Source organism: Zonotrichia leucophrys, chromosome 6 (genome assembly GCF_028769735.1).
Source record: "Zonotrichia leucophrys gambelii isolate GWCS_2022_RI chromosome 6, RI_Zleu_2.0, whole genome shotgun sequence".
In the NCBI taxonomy this organism is placed as follows: domain Eukaryota; kingdom Metazoa; phylum Chordata; class Aves; order Passeriformes; family Passerellidae; genus Zonotrichia; species Zonotrichia leucophrys.
In genome coordinates this window covers 14942946-14969950 of record NC_088176.1, presented here as the reverse complement: position 1 = coordinate 14969950, position 27005 = coordinate 14942946, and the positions used below count along the sequence as shown (strand labels likewise).

Below are 27005 nucleotides of genomic sequence, written 5' to 3'. Positions count from 1 at the left end.
ACTTTTTCATTTATTTTCTGCTTCCTCCTTACACAGCTTTAAACCTCTTTGCCTATGATTACCTATCAGGTCTTGTGACAATTTGAGGATCTCTCTATGTAAAGCTTATGAACTCTGTCTGGTACTTGGCAATCTCTATATATAGCTATGTCAGCTTGGAGATTCTTTGCTAATCTAAAATCCACAAGAGGTGATTTTTGCTCCTGGCACATGATCAATAAGGAACTGTTAAACCATGGTAATATCCTATACAAATACATTCCCTTGGAGTATGACAATAGGTAGGCAAACATGGTTTTACAGATCAAGTGAGGCAGTGATAAGGAATTGATAAGTCATCAGTTCTATGCAAATTTCATCACTTGACTAGGGACCTACCTGTCTAAGAAGTTAAGGTGGCATCTTGTGTATTAAATATTGGAGGGGGTGGTGGACTTAGAGGACTTCTACCTATGTTTGGAGTGGAAAATGAAGGCAGAGAAATGCAAAGGGTTTCCTACGTTTAACAGCTGTTCTGAAACCCTTAAAATCACAGTGGTGTTGTGCCACTACTGTGAAGAAACTCAAAGTCCAGCGTACTGCTAGTTTAGCAAATGGTGCTTGAAGAAGTCGGCGCTGCCCTCAGAAGACAGGGCAGCAAATCTCTGTGCCGGAGGACTGGGGAAGGAGCCGGGCTCGCTGCCTCAGCAGACCAAGGCAAGCTCACATGGACACCAATGATGTGTGGCACGGAAAAACCTGGCTCCAGCAACTGGCGCGTGGCCGAGCCGTTGTTTTCACCGAGGCTGAGGAGGGGTTTGGACACATTTGTGCAAACGAGCTTAGTCCTGCTGCCGTGATCACGGCCGCACGGATGCTTGTATGCCCGGTGGCCCCTCCGTGCCGGCAGCTCGGACCCTGCTCCGCTGCCAGGGCACCCTGCGGGCCGCTGGCAGCGCGGAGACCAGGAGGGGCTGCATCTCCCTCCCGTGGAGCTGAGGATGCTCCCGCTGAGCGGGGACTGCAGCCCGCCCGCTCCGGGCCGCGGAGCCTTCCCAACTTCCCACGGCTGCCTCGCCCATCCGCGCCCGGCTCCCAGCGCGGTCCCGCCGCCCGTGCCCTGTCCGGGGAGGGGACACCCCGCCTCCCTCAGGCCGGGCAGGCACGGGCACTGTGGGAAGCCGGGCGCGGCATCCATCCCTCCCTCCGCGCCGGCGGGGGCCGGAGCCGGGGCCAACTCCGGGAGAAGGGACCGTCCCGTGCGCCCTGCCTCTCCCCAGCCCCCGCGCCTGCCTCCTCCCCTGGTCACTGGGGCTGATGAATTAATCACGATGTGGCTGCTGTTAATGCATTTATGTGGAGCGGGCTGTGCCAGCGGCTGGCGGCGCGGCGGCTGAGGGAGCGCGGGGAGCGCCGGCCCCTCCGCTCCGCTCCGCTCGGCCGCGGCTCTCCATGGCTCCGGAGGAGGTAACGGGAGTCGGGACGCGCTCCCCGTGCCCCGGCAGCCCGGGAAGGGGCAGGGCGGAGGGGGCGCGGGCAGGGCAGCTCCAACTTGCCGGCAGGGGGGACAGGAAGGCTCGGGTTGCCGCGGGAGGCGTGCGGGGTGTGTTCGCTTCGCGTCCCCGAGGCTCCTTCAAATCCTGCCCGTGGTTTAAAAATCGCTCTCTTGGCATAAGCGCGCGGGAGCCGGGCTCACTTTATCGCCGCTGACGCTGTCGAAATCGCTGTGGCTCCAGCAGTAACGACAGCAGCCCCCTCCCCGCATCCCTCCCTCCTTCCCTCCCTCCGCCGGGTCACCCGCTCCTCGTGAGGAACAGAACGCTGATATTCCATCAGCTTCATCTTCCCCGCTTACGCGAAAGTGAGGAAGACTTGCTAATTAATTTACATACGAGGGAATGATGTCTGAAGGAAGGAAAAAATACCCCGTTGCACCTGCTCCGCCGAGACTTGTCATCTGAATCTGGAGGAGAGCTATAAATCATGTAAAGTGTTCGCGGTGGAGTCGGCTTCTTCTGAGAGCTGTAGGATTATGTATCCAAATGCTGAATTTATATTTCCCACTAGGAAAAGACTGAAACTCAGGTCAGATATAAACTACATCATTTAATTTAAAACAAAACTGTAGTTATTTATTGTAATTCTAGAGGGGGCTTTTCTTCTCCCCTGATTAAATAGAAAGTACTATTAGAGCATGTAGTAATGATTTACACATTACAGCCTGAAATCTCTTGCAGAGTTGGAGGTGGTGGAGTGTAAGGATGGTGCTTTAGAACCACATATGTCCTCTTATTTTTGCCACAAGTGAAAAGACTGAGAATAACCAGGCTGGTTTACCTTGTTTTTAGTGTGCACAAACCCATATTTTCTGAGATGCAGGATGGGGAAAACTTGGACAAGGGGTAGCACAACTTCCATTGAAAATGTTGACTTTCTCAACTACAGCAACTAAAATCTGTGTGATGTCTTTTTTTATTATTTCCACCTTCTGAAAAACTTTAAAAATGTCATAAGCTACTTCCAAGTATTTCACTTACTGCCTCTAAGGCAATACAGTATTTATTTTTGACGCTTGCCTGCTAAATGAGATGAACTGGGGAGACCTACTGTTCAGTAAGATGTTTGTGTTATTCATGTGCCAGGTATTTCATCATAAAATACAAAATGACAGCTTTAGCCTGATGAGATAATGGCTTTATATTGTAGAAGTTATTAATACCTAATTTTGTGACTTTTCACATATTTCACTGGGTTTGTTGCTGGCAAAACTAGACTGAGGTTTCGTCATTTCAAATGGAACTGATTTAGATTGGGGTTAATTGCTTTAGTAACCTAGCATATTTTTGACCAAACTGTGAATGGCAAATATTACTAAATTTTTTGTTCCACTTATGTAAAAATACTGCTTTTTGATTAGGAAGATGTTAAGTGTTATAGATGGACCCTGGACATTGCTTCAGAATGAGGAAACTAAGAAATCTGTGTGCTTTGGCAGAATGTGTGATTTGCAAGTTTCATAAGTCGTGAGCTTATTGTAAAAGTGTGTGTATGTGTGTGGCAAAAGACTGCTATGCTAGTAGAAGAAACTAATAATAACACAGAAATCTGTGAGGTAAGCAAGAACATATGAGCCAGGCTAGCCACTCAATATGCTTACTTTGAAAGCAAGCCTGGATGCAGTAGTTTTCACATCACTGTTCTACAGCAACAAAATAAGGGAGACAAAAATAAGCACAAGGCAGAAATAAAGACAAAAATCTAAAAGGAGACTAGTCAGGTGGGGAAAAACATTTGGAAATCAAGACTTTCTGTCAGATCCAAGAGCGCAGGTCATTGTTAAATGAAATCATACTCACATACACAGCATTTTTATGGCATTTAAGGTAGAAGCCTTGGTCTAGACTATAACCAACCAATTAAAAGAGATTCAGTTGTTGAGAATCTGGTTTGGCACCAAATAAGAGATGGTAGCTGTCAAATGACAGTCAATGAAAGTGGAGTTCATCTTTGAACATGAAACAGGAGAATAATTTGTTTTCTTTTCCAAATCTTCTGTGTCTAACTGGAAATGCTGTCATGAACACCAGTCTACAAAGTGGTCCAAATTTATTAATTAGTGAACATTTCTTGTTCTGAGATACCATTAAAATAGAAATACTTTTTTTTTCTGTGTAACTGGCATTCTTCTGGACAGTGCTTTGGCTTTGCAAGTCATAAATGAAATATGGGAGTTCTGATTTGGGGTTTGAACAATATATGTCACTGTGTAAATTTCAGTCCAGTGTACATTTTTAATTGTCTGTCAAGCGTTGGATTCACTTATATTGGAAAAACATTTGCTTCATTTCTAAAACAAAGTGTAAAAAATCATTTGTCAGCCAGAGGGAGGTGGGGAAATGGGGTCATACCAGATTTTATTGGCCTTACAGTACTGACTTGTGTTTGGGGATTGTGGGATTGGTGAACGACAGACCCGCCTACATTTTCAATATTTGCAACAAGCTGAGCATGCTTTTTGGGTCAGGAAAGCAGAGTGCTGCTTGTTTAGTGATGGACACATCTTTGAAAGGAGCTGAATGGAGAAGAGTTGGCTGTCTGCAACATTGCTCAATATTCACTTGCTGCTACACAAATGATTATGTGACAACTGGCCAGTAGCTAGAGACATGTGAATACGCCCTCTCTCTTTTCTGTAGCTGTTTTTGCTTTACCCACTGCCATGGAAATCCTCTGAATGGGTTGTTCAATGATTAACATATTACCATGTTATAAAGGGTGGGGATAATTGTATGTCTTAACAGACAGGTTAAATTACATGATTCTGAATAGTGACAGCGTTTGAGGTGTATTTGCTTGGAGTACAATCAAATTCTCTCTTTGACTGTTTATATAGTAAGCAGGAATCCATTAAACTGGCCAGGAGGACAAATATTTAATGAAGACTCAAAGAGGTAATATCATTTCTGTAGGTTTGCAGTGCACTGCTCTGTTTAGGTGCTGATTAAATCTTCTGATCTCAAGGAGGTTTTCTAATCAACTGCTTTGATGCAATATTCCATAAAACCATTTAAGCTAGAGGGGTAGGAGTTTAAGTCTTACGATTGCTTTCTCTTAAGGATAAAAATGGCATGAGGTTCTCTCACAGCCCTAGTTGAATTTTAGTGGGAATAGTGTGAAGCAAGAAGTCTGGGAAGCAGGGGAGCAGAACCAGGAACAGTTGGTCACAGTAGTAATTCCGGGCTGAAGAAAAGACCTTTCTGAGCTAAACAGCAATCTTATCTAACTTCAGTTATAAAGTCATCACAGTCTACCTTTAAGTACATTGCCCTGTTGTTCTTTCTGGATGTTTCTAAAGATATTTCAAAACCTCTCTCCTAATGCTTAGAGCTTTCTTTGAACTTTCAACCTAAATATATTCTTTGATTCCTAATTTTTAATCTCTCTGTATTGTTATTTTAAACCAACTCCTTCCTCAGTGTGTAGCCCTCAATAAATTATAAACATCGATCATGTGTCTTCTCAGCTTTTATGTGCTAGGATCAAACAAGCAGAGCAAGCACCTTTTAGTCTGTGTGGCAAAACAGAATAAATAGGAAGATACAGAGGCTAGTAACTTGATTCTCCTGAATTTGAACCTTGCACCTGAAGTGTTTGCTCAAAGTCTTGAATAAGACTGCTAATACTCCACTTGGTCTTTTGAAAATACTTTGTCAGACACTGGCGAATATCAAGTTTGTTTTACAGATAGGCCAGGTTAGTTTAATCTGTTAATAGTAAACATGGGTGGGTGATTTATCTTTTTTGTGTTGCTTTCAAATGCAAGAGAGATAAATAATAAGAGACCATCACAGAAATAATCAGAAATTCTGCTATTCGTAATCATGTGGCTTTGAAAAGTAGCTAAAGGTTTTCCCATTTCTAATCCTGTGCAAATGCTCCTCCAATTTCTTCTGTAAGTTAGCAAGAACCTCCCCAGTATCAAGAGGGCTTCCTGTAACCAGTTTTTATGAAAACACCTCTGCTTTTCACCGTGTTTATAGGCATGTGGTAAAGTGAGTGTGAAGAATGATTTCAAAGTTCATTCAATATGTTACCATTAGTCATCAATAGTTGCCATTAGTTATCATTCAATAGTTACCATTTGTGTCAACTTTATTTTTGTATTATGCTTGTATTTCCAACTCAGTAAATAATTGCTGGATGATACTATATCAAATTCCTTAATGAAATCTGGAGCGAGTGGATTTTGTATGTTCTTTCTCATAATATTTGCTTTCAAAGGATTGGCTTCTCCCTCCCTCCCACCAAGCATTTATAAATACTGATTAAGATCCCTTCTGAGCCTTCTCCAGGAAAAAGTAATTCAGCTCTCCCTTCCTTTCTTCAAATGACAGATGCTCCAAGACCCTTATCTTTGTGCCCTGAATGGCCATACTGGATGTACACCAGTATGTCCATGTCTGTTCTGAGCTGGGGAGCCCAGAAGAGGAGGCAATATTCCAGATATTACTTCACTGGTGCTGAGGGTCAGGATCATCTCTCTCATCCTGCTTTTCCTAACTCTCTTTTTCCTAACACAGAAAGCGTTGGCTTTCATTCCTACATGGGCACTTTGCTGACTCATGTTTAACTTCTTGTCCATTAGGACATTCTCCATCCTTTAGTGCTTAGTTCTTTTCCCCTGGCTGGTCCTAAGACTTTTATCAGTCCACAAAGTTATTTCTCTCTGGGTGGAAAATGTGTATTTCCTTTTGCCGAGCTTTATTTCTCCAACCTGCTGAGGTCCCACTTAACAGCAGCACGACTGCTCCTTATTTCACACACTCTCCAGCTTGCTGAGGGTGCCCTCAGTCCCCTTATTCTGGTCTTTAAGGGAAATGGCCCCAATATCAACAGGGGTGCACAATTAGTAATGTTCTCAGCTGAATATTTTGTGACACTGATCACAATCCTCTGAGCCCAGTAATTCCACTACTTTCTATTTCACCTCACTTTCATGCTTCATTAATAATAATGTAATTGTTAGTAATAATAGTTAGTAACATCAGTAATAATTTTACTACTGCTGTGTGACCAGGAAAATTAACAGATAAAAATATCTCTTCACCATCTTTCCTTGCTCTGGTTTAATAGCACTGGCACGTGTGTGTACACACGTGCACCAGCTGACAGTTGTCTGTTTTTCTGTGTTTGAGAGTATGAGTGTGAATTACTCATACCATATGTTTGACACAGGGAAGATACTATTTTACACGTCATAGAGGCACTGCAATTTTTTTTTGCATTAGATTTAGTTCCCCACCTCATTCTTTATAGGTCAAATGAACCTCTGGACTTGTTATAGTTAACGGAGAATTTGAAATATGTTATCTTGAAATTGATTGCAAAATACAGGTGAATTAATTGCTCTATAGCTGATTTTTTGGAAGCCAAATGGTCTTTCATTCAGGTGAAGAAATTGTGTACCTTATGTTAAAAAATGCAAGGGCTTTTTTTATGTTTCCTTCAAATAGCAAAAAAATGTTTTGAGAAAAATTGCTTCGGTATTCCCTATTTTGTCTTGCTATTCACACTCACCTGCTTTGCCAGCAGCAGTGAGAAAAGACACTGAACTACCCTCATTGCAAGCAATGCTTAAGATTTCTAGGGTGAGACTCAGGGCTCTGTGTTTTGGCTCAAAATATTTAAGTTTGGTCTAGGATCAAGCTGTTTTGCTGCAGAAAAATTCATTCAATATTGCTTGAAAAGAAGGAGTTTTCCATTTTTTAGCAAGTGACTGATACTTTTGCTTTTAGCTAAAGAAGATATATTTTATTTATGTGAATGCATATAGAAGAGTGATGAAAATGAACTTTGTAATCAAATGGCTTTCCATTTACAGAATACTGCAATGATAGAACTTAAAATACTGAAATGATGATTCTCTTTTTTTCCCCATGAAATGAGGATATAGTGTCCTAGGGACAGTGATGAGCTAATTGTACTTACAACTTAGTACCTCGACACTGATTTTGATAAGCAATCTAGTCCTTGCTCTTTGATTCTGAATTCACATCCTGCCATAACTCCATCAGAAAAATGGGAGAATTTTCCTTCTCTATGTGGTATTAAGGCCTCCAGAATTTGGAGAGAAGTGACCCTTGGCATCCAAGCTGCAGTGAATAGGTGGGAATTGAAAAATTGTGAATGGGCACCTGTGCAAGTATGCAGCTCTAGCCCTTACTTTTATTTCCAAAATCAATATAAGTGCATAAGCGCTAATCATCTGAATTTCAGAAAAATAATTGCTTTAGTTTTTTTTCTTTTTGTTGTTGTCTATAATTTCCTGTTAACACTGTACATCTGTTTAACTTGGAAAGGCAGAGCAAATCCTTTTCCACTGAGGTTATAAAAGGTGCAGATATAGTTATTAAGTAAAATGTTACACATTACTTGCAGAACAATGGAGAAAATGATTTAATATTTTGTCCTACTACAATTCTCTAGATTGCTAACTAACCAATTTGTGTCATGTAAGTTTCTGCAAGTAAAGAAACTCAGGGTTTCAGAAATTGAGAGGTAAAAAACATGTTCTACTTTTGGTAAACTGCAAGGAGTAGACTTTTTTTTTCCCATGAAATTGGCAACAGAAAAATATGTTCTGAGGTTGTATTTATTTACAATGGGATCTTACAGTGGATAGCTGAAAAAAAAATTGAAGTGAGATATTAGGGATTTAGATTATTTTGATAAATGGCAAAGTATCAGTTAGTAGAGATACTGGGTTTTAGACATGAATTAATAAGGTAATTCAAATGCAAGCAAAAAAATTTAGCTTTTTGGAAGGAGATAAACTGGGCTACTTCTGTCCTTGTCATAATTTAGCACTTGTATAGTGTTTACAAGGTAAAAATCCTTGTATACACCAATGATCTTCATTACACCTGAAGGCATTTATATGTTCTGCGAATTAATGGTATAGGACCAATATATTTTAGACCTAGAAATCTGCTAAGAGTTTGAGTTTTGGTATAAGTGCTTTTGAAGTTTATAAAGGGCAGACTACATCCCTCAGAATCCAGAATCAGCTCTTACAAGATATGCTTTCATTTTTAAGGAACAAAGATGCAGGGCTTCATTGAGAACACTTGAATAACATCATGTCTCTTTGATAACAAAGTCTAGTCAGACATAGTTTTTTTCTGAATAAAAGTGTAGGATACTACAAAGAACATTTTTAAAGGTTCACACAGAATAGATCCCTAATTTACAAAGATTCTATAATATTCTGCTTCCATTTTGTGGAAAGGTATTTACACATGGAAAGAGAGAGCTTGTCTCTCCTGTCTCCACCCTCCTTGGTTGACAGACTTTCCCTCCAGCAAGCAGTTGACAGCAATCAGTTTGCGGATTATTTCTGGAAGGAAAAAGTTTACAGCTTTTCTCCAACAGTAAGATTAAAAATAAAGTAGCTGTCATCTATTTCCATGGCTTAACTAGTTAAAATCATAGCCACAAAAATGCCATATTACTCAGCTAAGCTGTTCACTGCAATTTATACAGTCAGCAGACCTTATTAAATAAAGGCAGTCAAGCCTTGCAAACAATAGCTTGTAACACAAAATTTTTTAAAATTAAATTTTTACTGGAAGTTCAGAATTTGTTATTTATCGTTTACATACACATACACTGTTTAAAATAAGCCTTACACAGATATTATAATAAAATATTTATTTTTATGACCTTGTCACATATGAAGGGCATGTAGGTAACTCTCAGGATGAAAGAAGTTCGTGTCTTATGACAGCCAGATTCTTGACCATCTTCCAGACTTGGCTCACATTAATCCTCACAGCACTGTGTTTTCCATTGCACCATTTATAAAGGTAAATACTGTCAAGTTTAAGATGGAAAATAATTTGCATTTGTCAGCTTTGACACTTTCTAATGCTAGATTCTTGAGATGCAATATGAAAATAAACATGTAAGGGCTTTCTTTTTCTAGACTGCCACAGTCAGAAATCTTTTAGACCTTATCCCCAAACATTAGGCTATTTCAGTCTCACAAATTATGACTCAGCTTCCTTTGCACCACATGCTACCTTCAGCTTATTCTCTAAATAAATAGTTCCATTTACTTAGATGGTGTTTTTTTTGACTTTTAAAATCTACGTAGTTTACTAGAATCTTGTTGTATGAGTTTGATTTTGTTCTGTACTATACAATGTGAACTCTTCCAGTAGTTTTAGCAACCACATCACTGATTTCCTGGCTATGGTAATTTCTGTCCTTTCCTATAGTAGAATGATGAAATATCCTTACTATGTGTAGACTTTGTCGTGCTTTAGAGTTTTCTAAATTCAAAATCTGATATGTGCACAAAAAGAACAAAAGGCTCATTATTTTCTTATTCAGATGCATTCTTACCTTAGCTCTAAGTTCCTGGATCCTAAAGTAAGATTCATGCCTGCACACTGCAAACACTCCTGAGAGCTTAGGCCTCTTTAGCAAGTTAGAGACCTGAACACTTGTGTTGTTTCATTATTTTTTTAATCCCTCCTCTGCAAAATTATGGAAGTTTAGGGCAGTTATTTAAATGGTTAATGGCTGGCTTTTTATGCTTGCAACTTCATCTCCTTTATTCCGAGAGTATAAATAGTGCCAGTGATAGAAAACCAAAGTTTCAAAACTAAATTTATCTTGAAAAGAGAACTGTTATGATAATTATGCATAGAGCTTTAGAAAATGGATATAATATAAATCTTCACTAAATAGTCATTACTCAAAGTTAGATAATCCGCTATTCTGAAAAGAACACTGTATCGTTCTTCTTTTGAATCCTTGTGTGGTCACAGGCACAGAACATGGTGCAGTAATAGTCCAAGGAATTATTCTACTTTGCTTCTATAGGGAAGCACTTTCCTTTAATCAAATGGAAGCCAATAGAAATACACGAGCATCGAACAGGGCTCTCTGTAGCCTGCTGGGAGATATTTAAATTTGTGCTAGCTTGCACTAGAAGGAAATGCTGTTAAAGCATTTTGTTTTGTTTCTTTAAGAACTCTAATATTCAGTGTGTAAAATTGCCATTAAAAAAAAATCAGATAGTATCATATATACTGATTAAGGCAATTAACTGTTCAGCCAATTGTGGAATAATACCATAAATGTTTTAGCATGTTTATTCCTGTACAAGCTGATCATATTACTTTATACTATAAATAAAATATATGGGCTACTCTATTGTTTCTACTTTACTTTTTGTGATCCTGGGGTATTGTCATTTAGTAAATGGAAATAATCATATATATATATATATGTGTGTCTATGTGTGTGTGTGTGTATATATATGTGGAAGGAAATAATGATATAGGTATTAAATTGCAAGTATTGTTTCAGTTAAGATATTTTGCATTTATCTATGAATGATTCTTTGCTAAAAAGGTTAAGAAAAAAAAAGACTGTTCAAATTACAGAGTAATTTTTTTAAATTATGAGTCAAAAAATATCAGTTGTCTCTGCATATGGTGTATTGTAAGTGCATTAGTATTTTGATACATTCTCTGTCTGTTCAGCCATGTGCTGTTGATCCTGGTCCCATAAAATGTGTTATTTGTGCATAGCTATTAATAGCAATATTTACTTAAAAATTTTTCTTTTGTTGATTTTTTTGTTGTGGATAGCAAGATTAAATTTATTTTTTCCATCTTGTTATAATCTCATTTCCTTAAACAGATGCAGAAACCAAGCCTATACTGTGAGTTGTTACATAGGAAGCTTTGGGTAAGATTCAGAATTAAATTTTGGGTTGGTAGCTATTGAATGAGACATTTTCAGTATGAGAATGTATCCCATGTCCAGTGGTTTAGATGTATTGTTTAATTGAGGTGAATTTGTTCTTTGCACTTCAAAATGTACTTATGTCAGGCATGAAGAAATTTTAGGTATTGACTTAGGGTTGGTGAGAAACTTTTGGAGGGAATGTACCTGTCCACACTATTTCAACATAATATTACCTGAGAAAATGTTGATGATGTTTAATAGAATCACTCACTTCCTAACTAAGTTTAGGAGAACTACAGGTTTCAGGAAGCTGAGCTGTAGGACAGAGCTTACCATGCTGGCAGCAGGAAATCTGTATAAGTAGCGGAGTTTGGTTCACCTAACATAATAGAATTTTTTCTTTTTTTTATCAAAGAGCTAGGGCAAAACTTCTTTCCCTTTCTACAAATGACCTGAGGAATTTTGCTTCCTAAGCGAACTAATTTATTGTACTACTGGAGCTTCAGAATTCCTCAGAATACAAATTCTACCTTCCAGTTAGTTAGATAAGTATCCAAGTATGAAATAATTTCATCTTGACCTTTTAATATCTAACTTATTTGAATTTTGCCTCTGAGTAAATACCTACTTACCTTTAATACATTCCTGTTTAATGGGGAATGGCTCTGAAAAGTGATTGCCATCAAATTGTTAAGGTAATAAGGAAAACGTTTTCTCTGTTTGAAGTTTTATACATTAGTTTCTTCCTATTTAATATCGAGAGCATAGGTTTAGGAAGACTGAGTGAAATGGGAGGAGCTATAAATGGTTTTCCTCCAAGATAACTAGACAATCCTTTCAAAGTTTAACTGAACTAAGAATTTTTATATTTTAATAATTTTTAAATCTTAATAATTGAATAAGTTTATAACACTTCTCTCTTTTCTCCGTTCAGTGTATTTTACTGAATGGTCATTATATTTTTTGAGAAATATCTGTACACACAAATCAATATTTTAGATTTAATTTGGCCCAATATTCCAGAGTTTTCTTACATTGATGTGACCTCAGATCCTAGCTGGCAAATTAAGGTGTAGTCTGTGTGATTGTCTGAGAGTAGCTACTTCATGTGCTCAAGTCGTAGATCCACATTTTCTCCCAGTGAAAATGCAGACAACTTAAAAGTACTGTTGTACTTTCTTGCCAAATAGATTTCATCTGCTGCATGTGAAACTGTTATTTTGTAGAGAGTAAATAGAATATAATAAAAAAAACAGAATAGAAAAAGTAAATAGAATATAATAAAAAAAACAATGTACTGTTCTTTCTGGGGGTAGCAGAGGATATGAAACACATTGAACAATAGGGTGGAAAGATAAATGCTGCTGTTTTAATGCAGCCTAGGTAAGAGGAATGCCTGGGATTAATCTAGTGGTAAATTACTTTCTATCCTACACTCATAATCTGTGCTTATTGGACTTGTTATTGTGTGGTAATCCAATTTCTCCATATGACACCAGTGTAAAAGAGAACTGTCTTTGCCTGCAGAGACCAGTGCCATCTATTTTCCTGCTCATCTCTTTCGCAGAGCAGAAAGTGATTGTACACTGCACTGCATTTCTAAGTACAGCCTTCTCTGCCCTTCATTTGGTGTTCTTTGGTTCTTCATTTGGCACAGAAAACTCAAGAACTGAGTCTGTTTTGATCTACAGGGCTTGACTTTATAGATGAGGCTCAGATTGGCTGTCAGTGGAAAAGATGAGTTTTTTGCTCTGAATAACCAACAGTTGGCCAGCAGCCTTATGTGGAAAGGGCTCAACTGTAGAGCCTTGTTGTGAAAAGCCAGTGCTTTATCATCCATATAATTGGTGTCTGAAATCCATCTGCAGCCAAATAGCATATAGCTGAGGTTAGAAATTAACAATCTCTAGCAGTGATTGCCAATTCCTGGAGAAAACCAAGGATGCTGCAGGAATTAGCCACTGTCTCTCATTCATGCAGCTGAGGGGTTTTGCTGAAATAAACCTTAGAAGAAATGAGAAAATGGCACAGAAGTGAAAAATGAAGCAAATGCTCGTGACCTTCTGTGAATGACTATTTGAAGTGTGAATTCAGACACTACTTTGTGAGAGGTTTTAGATGGAATGGTAGATGAAGGAAAATAGTAAGTAACAGAAAACTTGCTTGCTTGTGATTTGTTGTGCTAAGAAAAGCAGAAATTTACCTCTGTAAATAAGCAAGATTGCACCAGACACCAAGTTCCATCATCTGTTTCTTTTCTTAATCAGAAAAATCTTGGATAATTATGTAATTTTATGTACAGCTGTCTAGGTCAGCAGTAGTTGAGCTGATTCCACCTTTAGCAAGAACCAACTCTTTTCATGCTAAAATAATCAAGAAAAGAATGGAAAAGACAGGACCATCATGCTTTGAATCATTCCATCTCTGATCTGTGTAATTGGCCCAAGGGATTGCTAGAGAACTTCAGTTTTCTTATTTATATTTTTTTAGAGCACTTAAGTCTTCTAGCTGGGGAAGGAGTTATTAAGTCTGCACGGTGCACTCTAACTCACTTCTGAAGGAATTGCACCTGCTTCCACTGAAATGTCTGAGAAGCCAGACAGGGCTTTGGATGAGGAGAGGTCTGAGCACACTTCTTGCCCCTGACTTGTTAAACAACTGTTGAGCAACAGCAGCTATAACTGTTGAAACCAAACCTGGTCATTTTGGAACTGGAAAGGGATTAATTCTTCTAGAATGGAATGTTGATTTTTTAACCTGTGGGTAATACAGGTTTTTTATCCATGCTTTCTTAAAAGTATGAGAACCTGTAATCTGCAGCAAGTGCAGTGTGTAAGATGATAGAGCCCACCAAAAAGTGTTATTTCCTACACTGTTTTGTCTCTTGCTGTACGTGTAAAACTTGTTACAGAATTAGCATTTAGCATTTCTTTCTCTTACCTACATCTACTCTAAGATCTTTTTTTCTTATTCCTGTACAGTGTATTATTTGTGGTCGTACAAATGTGTGTATTTCTAGAAGATAGATGATGTTCTGTTTGGATTTTTTTTGTTGTTGTTGTTGTTTAACAGTGGTAGTGCTAGCTCTGACCTTATTCTGTTCCTTTAAAATGAATTATGAATACCTTTGTGAATACTTCTGTAAATACTTCACAGATTATAGGCTTATACAATAAATTCATGTTGGAAGATACCTCAGGAGGTATCTTGGTCGAGCCTTCTGCTCAAGAAATGTTGAAATCAGGCCAGGTTACTCAGGGTTTTCCCAATTTGGTCTGGAAAACATCTAAGGACAGAGACAGTACCACCTCCTGGGACAACCTGTTCCCACACCTGACTGTCCTTAGGGAAAAAAACAATTTTCTTTATGGGCATCTTTCTTTTAATTTTGTTTTGTAAACATATTTTTGGAAACAACACAAGACCAAAAAAAACCCCGTGAGTACAATAAAATCATTAGTTCTGTTTTCCCTGTATCTCATCATCTGGTTTAGTTATTATTATACCTGCAACTAGGTCTAAAGAATGCTTTAATTCTATCTCATCTTTAAAAATATAAAGTTTAAAGTCTCTCCTGGAGTCATAATTTGTTTTTTATATTTTAGGATTTGTTTTCAGGAGAACTGAAGAAACTCATATTACAGATATATCTTCCTTCTTATTAGCAGTGTGTTAAATTTTGTCATGTTGCTTTCAGTTTCAAGTAGATCATAAAAATGTTTTTAAATATCTTATATTGGTTTTAGTTCAGCCCTCTTAGATGATCTTTTTGGGACACTGGATGCAGCTTCAGGCAACAGCTTTTGCCATTTGATTATTGGTACCAGAGCAATGAAACTGAAAATGGATTTCTAAAACTGAATATCAGGAAGGACAGTGTAGGGCATGGATATAAAGTACTGCAGAGCACCTGGTAGCTGCTGATGTTTATGTGCCTGAGCAGTTGGGGGTGCTTAAAACTGACACAGCACATTGAGATTTATCAGATTGATAACCATGAGTTCCACAGACGTGCTGTGGGCTAACAGAGACACGGTAAAGTCTTGTCAGGAATCAAGTGTCGTGGCTGTAATTGTAACAGACAGTGATCCCTACCAGTTCTACAAGTAAATAAATATATAAGCTTCCTATAATGAACCTTTTTGACAGCCTAAATGTAATGTATGTAGGCTGTTTTTCCTTGCCTGATAAATAGAAATTTTTAAGTATTCTGAGTTTTTGGGGTTTATTCTTTATTCTTCATAAAAAAGACCTACATTAAAGGTATCACAAACACATCCATTTTCTGAGCTGCTTCACTAAGTGATCTGTTTTGTAACATTGTACTTACAACAAGGCAATTAATAACTTCAGGCACATAGCTAATTTTGAATAAAAACATTGCTGCTAAAAAGATTTCATATCAGTGGTGTTAAAGAGCAGTGCTTATTGTTTCAACAAACAAGGCTACCCTTTAGACACTACACAGTAATCTTTCATTTGTATTTATATATACACCTTCAACTTTCAAATTAATATCTAGTTGATAGAACTTGATGAATGCATTGGTTTCACTACAGACTGAAACATTTTGCAATGGCTCAGAGCAGGCCAAACAAAAAGGTCACATGTGCTTTAATTGCACATTCTTCAATCCTAATCCACAAGTTTCCTTTTTCTTAGTTTCCTCCCATTTATGGTGACTGTACAGATATTCCTGTGGCACAAGTGGATAGTAGGATAGTTATATGGATATATGGATAAAGGTAGTTATTGTCAATTATAGCTATATGGATAAAGGTAGTTATTATCAATTATAATAAATTTATAAAGCAACAATAATTAAAAATATTGACTCATTATTATAAAGCAACAAGAGTCAGTATGTTTAATTATTAACATCTTCTATTAACCCACTATTAACCCACACCTGTACCTCTTTTTTGTTGTTTTGAACCCCTGAATATGTGCCACAGAATAGATTATAAACTGAGGCTATTTTTACTGGAGGTGTCCATATTGCACATGGTTGGAGTTGTAGAGTATGGTACTTTTAATGAGCCAGATGTAGAGGTTTTTCAGCTTTCCCAGCAACTTCTGATGCTTTTACCTACTCTCATAACTTTGATTTCTGATTAAATTTAAATAGTACTAACAGTTGTTTTCTGAAATTCTTGCTGCTTTATAATTGTTTCTAAGAGCATCAAAGACTAGAATGAAATTTATATTCTTTTACAGTAATTAAATTGTTTTACTGCAGAATACTAAGCATAACCTTCATGATCAGAGTGTGCATATGAAACAACTCGGTACTAAACTGCAGGAAAGAACCTGCACACACGGGGAGATTCATGTGTAGGATTCATTGAAGATGATGCTGGAGAACTTTGCAGCTTGTTGTGAGAAGATCTGTCAGCTTCGTGTATATCTGCCTATATTGCTGTGACTGTAGCTCTGACTCTTCAGGGCTGTTTTGGTTATAAACTGTGTCTTACACTAGCAGAGGATGTCAGCTTTCAGCAAGGCAAGATACAGAAGGCAAGTGTAATCCCAAGATGTCCCCTGAGGCACTGTTGTCTGATAGCTATACAAAAACAGCTCTCGAATAACTAAAATGGAGATATTTTGTATTTTTTTAAAATCAATTTGTTTTTGTGCTCATTATTCATACTTTTGCCTAGCAGTTGGCTTTGGATTGGATTGGATTGTTTTGCTTAGAGTTTTTTTGGGGCATTGGTTTAGGTTTTCTTAATGCTCCAGAAAGTTCCATATTTAATCAAATACAAGGAATGCCATGTCTTCAGGGCAGATACACAGCAAGGTGAGACCTAAAGCCAACCTGTGTTTGATTAATTCTATGCTAATGAATAAGAATATGGTAATTTACCTCTAAAGACTTCTTCTCTTTCACTATATTCATTTCTTGAGAATGCCTATAGTGACCATTTAGCAGTGTCCAAGTTCATATTGAGCATCTGGCTCTTCTTTATGATTCGAGTGTTTGATATATTAATTTTTGAATAGGATCTTATGTGGATTAGATGATCCAACCTTTTTAAAACTTCCTTTCTACTTCTTTCAGGGAAAATTCAGGGAAAGAGATGCTGATGCTTTGATATCTGTTTCTTCTTTCTTTTCTTTTTCTTAATTATGTTTCTGCAACCATCTGTTCTTTTTAATCTAGTTTGATGCCAGAAGGTTCTTACTCAGGGCAGAACTAGCTTCACAGACAATACTGTGTCATCCTTGCATCACCATAGACAGAACTGGATTTTTGCACAGGAGTAACATTTGCGCAAAAGTCTCCAACTGAAAAAAAAAGGTACTGATGGCTTTCTTGTGACCTTTTTTCCATTGAAGTGTTTCTTAAAAGCATGCTTAGTAAAATCCTGATATTTAATAAGTAGCAGTTCATATTGAAAAAAGCTCAAAGACTTTTTATTCTTTGTTCTCCAATGCAGAATTTCATGTGTGAGGCTACTCACGCACTGACAGCACTGCCTGCTGTGACATTTTCTGATTATTAGTGATTATTGGCAGCACTTTGCAAGTATTCTGCAGCAGAAAATATTTCATTACAGGTGCAGCCAAAATCTCAGTCAAGAACTGCATCTCAAATAATGGATACCAATGAAGTGATGAAAAACAAGCCCCAACACAAAAATACCAAAACAAGAAAAACATGAAAATTATCAGGACTCAGGGATGACTTTCAGTACAACATCATGAAATTGAAATTTAGAGACTTTCTAACTCTTTGGACTACTTTACTTAAAAATGTTGGTAGTTTATTTTTCTAATGTATTTTTCACTGTGCCTCAGTTTTGATTCTTTATTTAGCTCTTTTGTGAATTATCTCTAGAGAGTTTAATAGCTCAACCTCATTTGTTATTAAGAAACTAAAAGAAAAATGGCCAAAGGTCAGGGAAAGAATATCAGTCTTTAAAATTAAATCTTATACATATATTCTGAAGCCTTTTTTCCCCCCTACTATCTCACCAGAGGATCTTTAGTTTGTCTCTAACAAGATAAAAAAGACTTCAAAATAAACTCTGTCTAGTTTTCAAAGTATTTTCTTCAAAAGCAGGTTTTCAGTAACACTATCAGACGTTCTTCCTTGCAGAAGTTTATTGCTGAAGTTATGCTGAGCAGAATAGAGACATGAAGAGCACTGCAGAGCGTCCAGGCAGGAGAGCTGCTGCTCCCCTGCAGCACCCGCAGGGACATCCCTGCTCACAGTGACAGGGCACCACAAACACTGCCCAAAAACTGCCTGCTCCACGCTGGGGGCTTCTCTGCCTGCCTTGGTTCCTCACCAGGAACTCTCCTTTGGAACACAACAAAATTGCAAAAGGCACCTTTTTTTCAATTATGTGGAATATCTAATTTTGGAGAAGATAATTATAAAGCATAGGTGGACAAGAACTGAAAAGCTGCAATTGCAAACTAGATATAATTAAACATTTATTGGATTTTATTTGAAGCATTTGAGCATGGCTTGTAAATGCTTAAAAATATGCTGGGATATGATAGTGTTCCTTGTGGAGTGGGTTTTTGCTCTGTGGGAAGAGGCCTGTGGTAGTTGCACTTATGCTTTTGCCATCCTGATATTTTGGTCAGGAAAGGTTCACTTCTACTGGTGTGTTCTATTTCATTACAAGATTTGGTTACCAGCCCCTCCAGATTTGTCTTCCCTTCACACAAGGGGCATAACATAGGAGTGAGATCTCAAGGAAACTAATATTTAAGGGGTTATTTTATTTACTGTATTGCAATGTGTCCTGGAATTCAAGCCTGGGACCACTGGGTGGGGCTGTACAAATGTCAGAGACTTCTACCTGCGAGTTTGCAATACGAGCATGAACTGAGAGACAACACATGGATACAAACCAAGAAGGAGGAGTAATATAAGGCAGCAGTGAGATGCGAGATGATCATCATTCAGCACAAAGCAACTGGCTTTTGAAGGTCAGGGAAGTAAAGAATTGAAGCAGAGCAATGAAGTGGCTTTGCTGATGCTTTCTAGGATGTTTTGTGTGCAGAAGAGCAGCAGCTGTGCAATCCTCCTGCAAGGACAGCAATGGGCAGCAGACATGAAGGACAGATAGATGATGGAAGATGTCAACAGAAAAGGATTGATTATGAGCCACTGAAGAAAATGAGGAGAAGCAGAAGACTATACAGATTTTTGGCCTGTATTGGGATTACTTCAAATCCTTTCAATTTTCCTTCTCATAAAGAATTTTGTTGTAGAACATCAGGGTTAAAGCATTCATCCTACATACAGTATATTATAGCTTATCAGAAGAGTTGCATGTTAATCTGACAAAGTAATTTCTGTTATCTTTCAATTCCAGTAACCACAGAATCCAAATGATTTAAAGATTGAAGTCTTCTGAGAATACATCTGATTCTTTCCTTTAGTGTGTCAGGTTGTTGAAAATTTCACTCTGAATGGCTGCTGCCATGCTTAATTAGCAAGCAGATCATAAGTGAAACTGCTTCTTCACCAACTGTGACCAGCAGGTATTGACAAGAAAGCCATGTAAACTCTACAAATGACTGCTAGTGTGCTTAAACCAGCAGAAAAATATGTTCACTTCAATGTCCCTGGGGCATTTAGCTTTGTATTAGACAGCAGCTTTTACTGGAAATGTGAGCACAGGGCTTGTGAACTTGCAAAAATCTATAATGTTCCAGCTGTTTGAAAAGGTCCCCACACACTTATTGGTACAATGTTGTCAATATTTAATTCAGTAAGTTCAAAACTTTTCTTCTAGGGGATATAAAATCAAAAAAGAGATTGTCCATTTTTCCACTTTTAAAAATTGTTTTTGATCTATTTTTGTTACTCGTTTTTTCTCCCAAATATTGGGACTAAAGCCTTAAAGCTGTCCTTTTCCCTTCACCGCAAGATCTTATGCTCTCTACCACCATGAAAATTTTAATTTGTCTAGTAAAATTATTCTCACAAAGGAGAAAAAAATACAACCTTGCAGGAAAAAGTAAGAAGCCTTAGTTAATGTGTATTAAATTCTGGAAAGAGTTGTTGCCTTTGCAAGTAAAATCCTGCTGGGTTTTATGTTGTTAGGAGAGAATTAATTCTTCATCCTTACTGCAACCAATAGGGATTCCCAGCTCCTGCTTGTGAGTAAACTGTAATATTGACCCTTCAGTGCCAGTCAGGATGCAGACAGGTGTCAAGAGCCATCTGGCTTGGCCTGACCATAGAGTCCTCATTTGTGAAGGTGCTAATTTCTTTATCATTAGAACCTTCGGCTTCAACAGACCTAGACACCTGGGAATAGTTTGCATTAGAAATTTGTATTAATCCACAGTGTACCCAGAGGGGATGTGTGTGTCTGTATTTATATATATATACATGAAAATGTGTGTCCTTCTGTTTCAAAATAATATGAAAGTAAGATAAATTTATTTAAAATATTCTGTTGGAGAATTGGACAATTCAATGTATTTGTAGCTTGCTTAGTTGTGAAATTCTCTAATTTACTAATTTAAGATCATTTGTGATCAGTTACGCAGAATTTCTCTTTTTTGTATAATTGGAATCCAATGTACATTTTATATCCCTATTCATGGAGATATATGTGCATAGTCATTATCTGCATGAATTCAAGAGTGCTGTGTTATGGATTAAACTGGAAAGAATTGATCTTGCAGACCAGTGTCAGTGAGGACTTTTGCTATCTTGAACAGTAGCTGCAATTTTTAACAATATTTTTGTATATTGCCTAAGGAAGTGATGTGTTTTCCATCACTGGAAATTTTACAAGATCAGGTTATGCAAACATCTGTCAAGAATGGTTTCAGTATACTGATCAAGCCTAGGGGCAGAGTGGCAAACTGAGTGACCTCTTGAGGTCCCTTCCACCTCAGTGCTCTGTGACTCTGTGGCACTGTGATGCCATAAATTGTAGATATGTATGTAGAAGTTACCCACTTAGAAAAGTTTATTTCTACTATTTTATCCCACCCCCAAGCAGAAAAGAAAGGAGAATGGTTCCTAATTAATTATGGAAATTTTTGCAATTTAATCAGATTATTTATTTTGAGATCTACCTTGAGACTGAATGGAAGGAAAACATAAGCAAAGCAGCACAGATGAAGACTTGGAATTTGCTAAATCAACCTTTCTTTTTTAACTGATGGTATGTTTAGCAGTGTTTTTAGCTTTTACTAACAGGTGATACAAGTCACATGCTAATTCAGACTGTTCTGTGCTGTTCAAAATGTGCCTTTGTAGCCTCTCACTTGTCAACAGGACTGAAATTGTCCTGGTGGTGCAATGAGGGTAGATTTACCTTCAGGAGCCTTCAGAACTATAGATGCCAGCAGATGGCAACAACAATGTTCATGCCTCTGCAGCTGCACCTGCAATTTCTTATCAACTTCCCAGTCTCAAAAACTGAAATCCCAAGGGAGGTGTTAATTAAACTGGAGTTGAAGTGTTCTGGATAGAAAAGCTGCGTAAGGAGGAGAGGACACAAGTGTTACTCTTGCAGTGATCTGATCTAAGGGCAAATTAGATCTGAGCCAGACTAATGAAGTGCTTCACTGCTCCCCCTGAGCCCAGATTAGTATCAGCAGCCCTTCAAACTCAGCTTAATGGCATGACACTTTTGTTAAATATTTAAGTGTTTCAGTTTTGGGGCTCTGCAGAAGGAGCATCTATTAGGAAACTTCAGAATGTAAGTGGCTTTGCAGTAGTGATCTTCAGTCCATGTTGTAGGTACAGTTAATACAGTTTAGAAGTTATGAGAAACACAACATGGCTTTTTATTACAAGCAAAGCTAAGCTTGCTAGAAATTAAATCTCTTTTGGAAGTGAAGCAGTAGTTTTGCTGGTAGAACAGAACTGAGGTTTCTTGAGTCTTGAACAGTGACTAACAATTAAGTCATCTTTCAAGCTTAATAACAATTTGTATCTGTGCATATGCATGTCAGTGTTTGCTCTTTGTTGTTCAATTGAAGTAATTTATTTAATTTATTTAATTGGTTTTATTTTGGGTTTAATATTAGTGAGTTCTTATTTTTTTTGAGTCAACATTATTTGATATTGTTATTTAATATTTGTCATTAAAATACACGTCTACTATTAAACATCAGCTCTTGAGAATGTTCTTTAAATACTACAATGCAATAATAGACTGAAAGTTTTAGGATTTTGAAACTGACCCATTTTTAGAAGTTTTTGCAACATTTGCAGATTCAGAATACAAACAGCTACACCATTTATAGAACACTCATTAAAAATGAAGTAGCAATTTAGAACAGGAATAATTAAGAGGTCAGTGAAAGTCCCTGCAGCCTGGGACTAAAGCATTGCCTTTATTTGCCATAGTACTTAAAATTTTTCATAATAAAATTAAATACTGGTAAAATGAAGGTAACATAAGCTGTTATTTACCTCAGATGGACATGCACAGTTAATTTTCTTATTCTGAGTAGACATATTAAAATAATAAGCTCTGATAATGTAAGCACATGTGCAAATATCCACTTTCAAAGTAACAGTGGGATAAAATACTTTCTCTTGCCTTGAAAAATATTTAGCACACATATTTTGAAGTATTTATTAATTATATATGCTGCTATTCTTAGGTGTTTGGTAGTTATTATCACGTGTCAGTCAGGTACCTGACTGTCCTTGTTAATATGGGCTGTATTTGTAGAAGTCTTGTACTTGGAAATCTTGTATATTAAAGGTTGTTTATGTAGTAGGGATGCATTTTAATATTAATTTAGAAGGGATGCATTCAGATTTACTGAAAATGTCTAAAAAAGGTTGCCCTAAGTTTCCATGCCTATGGAGTCTTGAAATGTTGTGTGTCAGAATCTAATTTTTACAGAAAATTACTAGTTTGAGCCTTTTATTCTAGCTCGTTTTTGTTCTCCTTTCTCATTTGTCACAGTTAATCAAGTATTTAAGAATGTGTGAGCATTTCCAATGAATTTAGAAAGGGAGCTGTTTACATGAACCTGAAGATTTACCCTTGCTCAAGTGAAGTTCAAGTACCAGACACAACGATCTAGTTAAACTATCCCAGGACTTGATGTGAGAGATCTGCCAACTGAAGGAGATGTTGCTGAAATTGCAGCATGACACTGGGGGAAAAAAAAAAATATATATATATATATTGCCTGGTTCTCTTTGATTACAAAATAATGTAAGCAAATACTTTTAGACTGAAATATGGTGCTTTTTACCCAAGGAATTCTAATGTGTGCCTAAATTCAAGAACACGATTAAGAGCTTTATTTGATATCTCTGTTCAGTCATGTCTTGAATAGAGAGAAAAATGAAAATACACTTCTTAAATTTAGCTGAGATTCTGACAACTGCTCTTCCAGAAATAACTGCTTGGTGTCAGAGAGGTTGCATAGCCTTAACCAAATAATAAAATGTCAGGTGTAAAACATTATTGGCTTATTAACATTTAACCCATTCTTATGAACTGTTTCAAAGCTTTTAAACTGAGTACAAATAATTCCCACTGGCAGGTTGTATTGTATGCTTATTGTAGAGGAGGTTTATTGCAAAAACATCAGCAGATCTTAGCAAGTGAGCTGATGCTTTCATCTAGGCCACTTCCAAAGCAGTGTATTGGCATATTGAACTGTGTGGCTGGTTTTAGTCTTGGACTTCAGTAACAAATTAAGTTCGTCTAGAATGCAAAAATTTCAATTGACTTATTCTAGTCCCTTTGATTATATATTAAATAGCTCTCTTCAGCTACTTTTGCTATACCTCTTAGAGATTCATTTAGTCTGTTCTAAAAATCAGATTTTGGCTACGTCTTCTTACAAGGAGGCACCAACAAATCAGTATGTAAGAAATTAAGGCATGCCTGTTACTCCATTATTCAAGAATAACAGAAACACAAAGCCCAGAAATACAATATGAAACCACAATAGTGTAGATTGCATAACAGCTTACAAAGCAACTTGCTAAAGACATAAGCATTATTTCAAATGCATTAGAACAAGAAAATTTATACAGGAAAATTTACAGCTGATAGTAAATTATTTAGAATAGGAGAAATGAAGACAAACTGCAAAGAAGTACCTCAGCGATACTGAGTGATAAAGTGGCAAGTGAAATTCACTGTCAGTAAATTTAAAGTGGTTCTCAAAGGGTAAAAAAATTATAAATTTGTGCACAACAATGGACTTCAAACTGACAATTATTTTTTAAGGTCTTCATTGTGACATTATCTATTCACGATGTATTCACTGTGAGCTATGAAAACAGTAGCAGCAAAGAAAAGAAAATTTAATATTACACATTTTTAGAAAGAAATAGAATAAATTAGAAAACATCATGGTTACAAGCAGTGTCACAGTGCTGCACCTGCATCTTGAATAGGCAGAGAGAATGGGTTGGATGAGTAAAGGATGACTAAATACATTTTTTAAACAAGGAAAAGGTAGAACTACACGCTTTCAGTCTGTGAAGAAGAAAACGGAAGGAGGCTCTGGCAGGCTTATTAACTCAGAGTGGTGAGTAAATAGATAATGAGTGATTGTGTACTGGCTCTTTACAGCAAGGGCATTGGGCATTAGGTGAAACTAGCAGGTGGTGTGTTTGAGTTGAAGCAAAGGAAGTATTTTTACAGTTTCATGTAGTTCACCATGGAACTCCTCGATGCAAGCTGTGTTAACAATCACTCAAGAAGTAGTAAGATTTACAGTTACTGATATTGTCCATTAAGGACGATAAAGCTCATACTTCTGTTTCAGAGAGCCACTGGAGCTCAGACTCATGGGAACCCAGGAAAATCGCTGCGTGTTTGCCTTGGGTTTGTACAGTCCCTCAAGTGTCCCTGAAGGGCCACTGCTGGCAAGGGGACACAAGACAAGTAAATGCTTGGTTCAACCAAGTACAGGCTGTCTGAGATGAAGCTCAACAAAGGTTTCAGTTAAAAACACTGCTGAGATGCAAACATGCTCCAATTTGCTTGTAGCTTCAGAGATGGAGAGCTGGCTTTGTCTCTTCTATGTTTGTTTTAATTTTACTTAATCTGAAATTAGCATCTCCATTGAGATGAATGGGATGAATTTATAGATGCTTGTTGTTTGTCACATGAAATTATGTTCCTTTCATGGCTAATTATATTTTAATTTTCTCACTGCATATATTCATATCTCTTTTTCTTCATTTAATCACATATAAACTCTTGCCTTGTATTTAACTCCTGTACTTTCTTTTTAATACATTTTGAATGAAAGCTGAGGAGTTGAGTGTTTATTGGCAAAAAAGCAACATCGGACTGCACAATTTTAAGGCATAAAAACCACAGTAGGTGGTTTATAAATTTCTTTTATTAATTACTTGTGTTATTTGGGAGACAAGGGTGACTTCAAGACAGGAAGGGTTCAAGCATATTGGAGAACAAGACTGTGTCAAAATGCTGTTGCTATCTCCAAGAAAAGGTTTGCATAAAATAGGCTGCAGTTTAATAGAAACAAGTATAAATAGAAAATAAATGTTTAACTGTACAAATCCCAAGTGTGGAGTTTTTGCCTAGATAAGAGTTCTGCCCTGAAGAATTTCATGTGATTTGATGGATTAGAAATCGTTCAAGAATATATGCCACCTCCAAGCAAAAAAGCAGAAAAAATGGAAGGAGTATTTTCATGGACCATAATCTTGTTATTCTCTGTGCTAGTGGGGTGTGATCTGAGTAAAGAGGCCTAGAATTTGGTGTCTTGATTGAATATAAAGCAACAGAAAATTTAGCGATCAGTGAGAATGGCCCGAGTCTAGAACACGACTCACAACCTGATTGTTATCACATGCTCTCTTGAGTTTAATCATTTAATCATGTTGTTTTGTGCCCTGGCACCTATGAAATCAGAACCATCTGAGTTCCTAACTTTAACTAAGTGAGCTTCTTTCATTTTTAACATTTGCAGCCTTTTCCCTCTGGAATGAGACTCCAACCTGGCATGCTGCTCTGGTTTTCCTTGTCCTCTGTAGATCCAAATTTGCCTTTACTTTCAATGTAAATGTCAGACTGTATATTTCCTAGTCTTTACTAAATTAGTGAAAGGCAAAAGTTGGGTTTTGAGATTAAGAGTGGAAACTATGGTCATTTAGTTGGAAATGGAAATTTTATTCTCTCTCTCCCTCTTTCCACAAAACTCAGTAAACAAATACATCCAAATGCATTTAAAATTATTTAAACTTTATTGATATGAAATTTCTTTGAAAAGTATCTTTAGTAAGTTTTTAGTCATATTTCTGCATGACATACCTCTGAGGTATTATGAAGCTAGAAATGCAGTTTTCTCAAATTTATCTCTCTTTCACCTGCAGCTCTTGCAAAATCCACTTTTATAGTAGATTTTTTATATAGGAAATTTAATACTGTATTTTGAAATGCAATTTAAAATGTCCTTTTTCTTTGTTGGTGGTTGCTTTCTTTTTGTTTGCATTATATAGATCTGCAGTAACATTTAGTGGCGATGACACTCCTAGATTAATTGTGCATTGTTCAGAGCATATAACTTTGTCAGTTTTAATTTCGTTGCCTTTTTGTTTCTCTGAAATATGTTTTGTGAACTTGTGAGGGAATGAGCAAGGGTTATCTTAGTTCATTTATCTAATGCAGCAGTCAAAGTACAGACTCTGCAGTTTTATACTATCTCCTTATATTGACAAATTATTTATGCTTGAAATCTTTTGTTGGCAGCCACCTCTGAACTCCCTTTTCCTTTTGAGAGTGATTGACCAGAATGAAACACGCTGTTCTAGTCACTCT

General features: G+C 37.3%; 1 protein-coding gene across 9 annotated transcripts in view; it reads left to right on the top strand.

The window, feature by feature from the left end:
• LOC135449859 (heparan sulfate glucosamine 3-O-sulfotransferase 1-like) overlaps positions 1 to 27005 on the top strand; it is a 51054-nt gene that overhangs the window by 7029 nt on the left and 17020 nt on the right. For 2 of the 9 annotated variants that reach the window (XR_010440867.1, XM_064717242.1), the window contains exon 1: positions 460 to 696. The exons of 4 other annotated variants lie outside the window; for them this stretch is intronic. The gene's annotated coding sequence lies outside the window, so the exon portion shown is untranslated. Of the gene's footprint in view, positions 1 to 459; positions 697 to 736; positions 1447 to 1486; positions 2065 to 26167; positions 26247 to 27005 lie in introns of those variants that run through there. 3 more of the 9 variants (XM_064717246.1, XM_064717244.1, XM_064717249.1) reach the window with 3 other exon arrangements.